The following is a 6,415-nucleotide window of genomic DNA, read 5'->3' on the forward strand; positions in this document are numbered from 1 at the left end:
CTCACTTTTGGGATAATTGTTGCTAATCATTCCCAAAAAGTTACTGCAAGCTCTTTGTCAATATTTATTATCTTTCCATAAGGAGGAAATTTCCTCATTAGTTAAAGGTACTATAATTTCTGCTGGGTCCATTCCTGTCAGTTGACAAAGTCTTAATTTTCCTTTTAAAATCAAATCAAAAACCTTTTTATATGTTTTAATTTTCATTCTGTTTATGTGGTAGAAATATACATTATAATATGATACCTTCCATCTGCATCAAAATCCCTGAAGGGTGTTACCTAGATGGTAATATAACCAGAACGCAGTTGAGCTTTGGATCCACACGGTCCACATGTGCCTCTAGTATTCTCTTTTCTACCCATTCCAATTCCAGTCCCTAAGAATTGAACATTTATCTCCTGAAGAGGCCAACTTGGATGCCAAGATTCTTGAGTTATCTGTACTCTTAGTTTTGGTCTTTGGTCATTTATAGAAGTCTGCCAAAATAAAACATTTTTTATTTCCTCCATGAATATCCATCCAGAGAAGTATGATTTTTGCAATAGGCACCAGATTTTCTAATTGTTCTGTGGAGGATTTTCCTCCACAGTGACTGGGAATGACTGGGCCACATTTGACATGAGGGCCTTCAAGATGTCTCCCAAGGAGTTTCCTGAGGGTAAAGGGTTTCCTTGCTTGTCCCTGGTCGATCTACATTTACTGGTCCAGCATCAACCTTTGCTGCACCTTCTACAGAAGGTTGGGTCCTTCTGCTTGAGTTATTCCCAGAAGAAGCATTATTTCTAGGAATGCCTTATCTACAATTTCTTCTCATATGTCCTATTCTACCACAATAAAACATTTGGTTTTCATACCTTTGGAGATTGTTTCTCCTACCCAAGCATTAGTGTTATAATAAAAAGACTCAATATAGGCTGTGTGCAGGATCCATTCATCCATGGGTGCTGATTTGATCTTTAAGTGCCCAAGCACCTTTTTGCATTCTAAATTAGCATTCTCAAAAGCTAGAGATTCACTGAGTATTTGTCAAGCATCTGGATCTGCTACCCCTATTTGTACTGCTTTAGTCAGTCTTTGCAAAAATTCACTAAAACGTTCTTTGGGGCCTTGTAATACCTTAGTATATGATTCAATTCTTTTTGTTCCAACCATTCAAGGCTGCTGTATGGCATAGGGACAAGATGTGTTCATCTTATGTAGGTTAATCTCTGCATCAGCATAAAGACCCCCACCAAAATTTTTTATCTTAGTCTTGTGTAGTAATATTATCTGCCATTGTTGTAGAGTAGTTAATTGTTCCTGGAACTTTAAGGTCTGGGTGATGGTTGGCTGGCTGGTGTACTGCCTAAACGATTCCAGTGGCAAAAGGATCCTGCCTTTCTTGTCTCTAATATTTAAAATCTGTAATTTCTAAACAACACTCAAAAAACACAAGCCAAATGAAATTTTTTTAGAGAGAAGAAAGGGGATTCAGTCTGTGTGAACCACCAATGATGCTCATCCAGCCGAGCAGCTGTTTTAGTGTCTAGAAGCTTCTTACCAGTTGCAGCAGCTGGCTTAGTGGAACTTGAGGCCTGTCAAGAAAATCTGAGTGGAAAAAGAAAAAAAAAAGAAGAAATAAAGAAAGAGAGAAAGAAAGAAAGAAAGAAAGAAAGAAAGAAAGAAAGAAAGGAAGAAAGAAAGAAAGAAAAGAAAAGAAAAACGCTGTACCCCAGGAAGCTTTGGCTGCTTCCTACACGCATACCAGTAAATCCGCAGCATGGCACAGGGAGTGCACAGGGAAGTGTGGCAAACACAAAAGCTGCAGGCCAAATGACCAGCCATGCAGGCCAGCTGTGGAAACCAACCCAAGCATGTTGGGCACCAATTGAAGGTGAGGGTGTAATGACTTCACTAGACCCAATATAAATGATAAATAGGTGTTTATTGGGGGAACACTTACACAGATAATAATAAAGAACCATGAGAGTATTTCTCTGTCCTCCCTATTGGATCAGCTGACCCAAGAAAAAGAGCCTGCTTAAGTGAGACCATGCCTCATGCCTCCCTCCTTTCTCTTCTGTCTGCCTGAAGCCACACCCAAAGGTTTTACGGGCAAGATGCTGCTACAGCGATTACTGTTATTATCCTGGGGTTAACATGGCACAAACTCAAACCTGATGGATGTGTGGTGTAAACCGTTATTTCACCTTATTGCTGGAACTGAACTTCCTCCCCACCCTTTTCTTTTTCCCCTTGTCCTCCCTTTTCCCCAACCCCAGACTTCTCTTTGTTGAGACTAAGGTCAAGGACCAGCCCTTGTATTATAAGGAATTTTACAATTCAGTAGAGTTTAATCAAGACTCTTACTCTTTGGGACTAATGGCAATTGATCTTTTGAAGGATGAGCTTTTTGTACTGACAGATACTATAGAATTTTTATTTTATTTGTTTTTTTTTTTTTTTTTGAGACAGTACTTCTCTGTGTAGCCTTGGCTGGCTGTACCGGAACTGGCTCTGTAGACCAGGCTGGCCTCAAACTCACAGAGATCTGCCTGCCTCTGCCTCCCAAGTGCTGGGATTTAAAGCATGCACCACCAACGCCTGGCTAGAAACTAAAATTATTAAATGTTTTCACCAGCTATCCATCTCTACCCTGAATTCTTAAATCATATCCAGAGTTTGTGAATTTTAATATTTTCCCCTTTTGCTTTTTAAAAATATATCTTTGATTTTTTGAGATTATAATTATATGGTTTATCTCCTCCCTTTCCTCCCTCCAAACCCTTCCAAATAGCCCTCCTTGCTGTCTTTTGTTTTCATGGCTTTTTCATACTTAGTCTTAAATGCATAAATGCAACCTGATCAGTCTGTAAGATGTCACTTGTATGTATGCTTTCAGGGCACCTCATTTGGTTTTGGACAACCAATTGGTGTATTCTTCCCTGGAGAAGACTATTTCTCATGCTCTTAGCTTTCCTTAGTTTCCCAGAGGGCTCTGTGTAGAGGCGAGGAGTGGGCTCTCATGTATTTTGGCATGTCTAATTGTTGTTGTCCTCGTTAAGCTCAGGGATTGTCAGTCATGCTGGTAAGATTTTATTGGTGTAGCTCCTTAACGCTACCAGGAGGCACACTACTGTCACAGCACAGTCCCTCATATCCTGCCTCTTCAGCCTTTCCACCTCCACTCCCTTTCCACCCTCTCTTCTGCAATGTTCTCTGAACCTTGGTTACAGGAGCTCTTTTGTAGATGGATCCACACAACTACATGTTGATTAGTCAAGGTTTCCTGTAACGGTGTCCATATGTTGCAAAGAGAAGTTTTCTTGCTGAGAGGTGAGGACTACACTTATCTGTGGACATAACAAATATTTAGAACATTTTAAAACATCTTTGCTTCTTGTTAATATATTACATTATAGTACCATATGGTATGAATAACTATAAAATTATTTCATCCTATACCCTCAATTTTCAGTTGATAATACTTTACTATGCATCTGGGGATATATTTTACAATATCATATATCTCATATGTATGATAGTTTATTAAAGGAAATGATGAGTTCTACATCAAGTGATCACTGAGTTTTTTTTTCACTTATTTTGGGTTGGCTTCTCTGAAGTCTGGATAAGTCCCCTCCCTGTTCCCTGAAAGAGATGGAAAAATAAGACTTCTGTGGATCCACTCCTTTGAGACTGGGTAGATACTTCTCATTTAACTATTACCTTAGACTGGGATGACCCTAAATCTATTTTAATTGTAGATTTATGTACCACCTTGATTTTATATCCCAGAAGAGAAAAAAGTAAGAGTATACTCTTACTGATACTGGATTCTTGGGGTATTTTCACAGAGTCCACTCATTGTAGCAACAGGTTAAAGTCATAGGTTGGATGAAGAGTCACTTAACAGAGCTGCAGTTACTACCCAGGCCACTTGTAGGTACTGTATGAGAAATCCAACAGTTGACACGTCTACAGATATCAACATGTACTGGAAACACTTCCATACTTTCTGTGTATACAGCACCTTTTTTCACACCCAGAGTCTTCTCATCACAGGCAGAGGAAGTGACTAGAGCTCAGCCTCAGAGTGCTCAAGAGTCACACTCCAAGGAAATGGCAGAAGTGATTGGACTTGATTCAGAGTCCAAACTGGTAATCGCTTGTTCTTGAGATTTATTAAGAAGATTTGTACAGGAAAAAATAAGGACATTGAAATAAAATGACCCTGTGTGTGTGTAACCCCCGGGTACATGTTCCATGGTAAGGTCATCTTCCAGGTTTTGTGCAATCTTCTCCATTCAAATTCAGCAAACAGGTAGAACTATTGTGTGTCTGTCAATCAAAATGATGCAGATGAAAACCAAGTAATATGCAGCCCTTGCCCCCAGAACAAACCAAAGACATGAATTGGGAGAGGAAATGTTTCTTATAACTTGTGGACATGGTTAATGGATAAGAAAGCTTATATTGTGAGGTTTATACCCAGCCTTGATTGGGACAGTGGAGACAGTGGGGATGCTCTGAGGGGTATGAGCTGCAGCTGAGTTCTAATTGGATGACATAGAATTGGGATGGATTGACATCTTGTTGCCAGCTTGATGTTGTTTCTTGTTCATGAACAAGGCAATATTTGTGGTATTTGTAATGAAGAGTTTTCTTGTTTTTCCTCAGAATTTTGCTGTTTGCTTTCTATCCACATACAATGAATAAAGCTAACACACGCCACAGTAACACAGCCCTAAAAATCACCTTGTTCTCCAAAGTGAGTGTTGGGATCTTAGCTAACAGCATCTTTTTCTCTCTTCCACCTCTCTTCCACCTCTGCATGCTCTTTGGTGGGCACAGACCTAAGCACATTGATTTCCTGTCCATAACACAACTAATGATGCTTATAACTATGGGCCTCATAGCTGTGGATATGTTTATATCTCAGGGGAGATGGGATCCACCATATGCCAATCCCACGTCTAATTGCACAGGTTTTTGAGGGGTCCTTCTCTTTGTGCTCCTTGCCTGCTCAGTGTCCTTATACCATCACCCTCGGCCCCAGAAGCCCCTGTTTATCAACATTCAAGCATACATTTCCCTATCACATCTCATGCGCCCGTCTTCTCCTCTGTAGCCTCTATATGTCTCTTAGCAGTCATCTCTTAGTATCAATTCCTGTCACTCCCAATTTGATCTCAGATAATTTTATGTATGTTACTTAGTCTTTCTCACTTCTACCCATGAGCTACTCCAAACAAAACATACTTTACATGCTGCTGTCCCTCAGGGAAGCCTTCCTGATGAGTCTCATGGTCCTCTCCAGCGTGTACATGCTGTCTCTCCTGTGCACAAGAAGGCCCAGCATCTTCAAAGCACCAGCCCTTCTCTGAGCATCTTCAGAGCAAAGGGCCACTCAGACCATCCTGCTGCTCATGAACTTTTTATGGATTTCTACATTTTGAACACTGTTATCTTCCACTCAAGAATGGAGTTCAGGGTGGCACAATATTCTAATGTATCCAGATTCTTATGTCCCATAGTTATGCCACTGTCAGTCCTTTTGTGTTTATTGGTACTGAAAAGCATATAATTAAGTTTTTGAGATCAATGTGTGGGAGGATAGTAAATATTTACTTATTGAGTAATGGGTATGATTCCTTAATATAAGTGATATGCTGTCACCAGAACTGTGAATCCTGGCATGGTGGGAACATTCTGTGACTTAAACTGAAATAGGGAGTCATCCTTTTTCTGTTGAATCTGTTTAATATGTATGGATGGCAGATTATATAAAGAAAATTAAGCCACAAGCCTCTCAGATAACACATGAAGTTTATATTTCTCAGTGGGTTTTCACAGAAGACCTGTGAGATGACTCACTTGACCTGGGTTAGCAAATTGCTACGATGGAGGCCAGGGGCTTCAAATACTCTGGAGCTAGAGTTATGGGCAATTGTGGGCCACCCAGTGTGGGTGATGGTAATCAAACTTGAGTCTTCTAGGAAGCAGTATTAACTGCTGATCATCTCTGTGGCACAGTTCATTACTTTAAATATGCGAGAGCTTATGACAGTTTCAATAATTCAATTACTACCAGTTGTTTATATTTTGGAAAACTACATAAGGTAACATTGTTTTGAGAATAAATTATCACATGATCCAGAAAACACATATACTGATGGAGAAAAAAAACTATATGCAGAGGACCATACTGCTATTTGCACAACGATGCTCATATAGATGGATTTAAAGTAGCCAAAGGTAGGAAGAACCACTGTCTAGAGGTGTCAGCTCATGGGATCAGAATATGACTTCCTCATGCTGAAGAATGTTAGTCTTGGTACATGAGGAACATCATGAACATCTTAAATGGCAGTAAGAGATGTGAGTCCACAGCACAAACACAGAAAAGAGAACTTCAAAGAGTCAAATTGAT

The 6,415-nt window shown here is 39.9% G+C and overlaps 1 pseudogene; it reads left to right on the top strand.

Moving 5' to 3' along the window:
• The first annotated feature begins 4,693 nt into the window (after positions 1-4,693).
• On the top strand, positions 4,694-5,646 carry LOC127235998 (vomeronasal type-1 receptor 44-like; annotated as a pseudogene).
• Positions 5,647-6,415: the final 769 nt, after the last annotated feature.

This window comes from Phodopus roborovskii, unplaced genomic scaffold, assembly GCF_943737965.1.
Source record: "Phodopus roborovskii unplaced genomic scaffold, PHOROB, whole genome shotgun sequence".
Classification (NCBI taxonomy): Eukaryota; Metazoa; Chordata; class Mammalia; order Rodentia; family Cricetidae; genus Phodopus; species Phodopus roborovskii.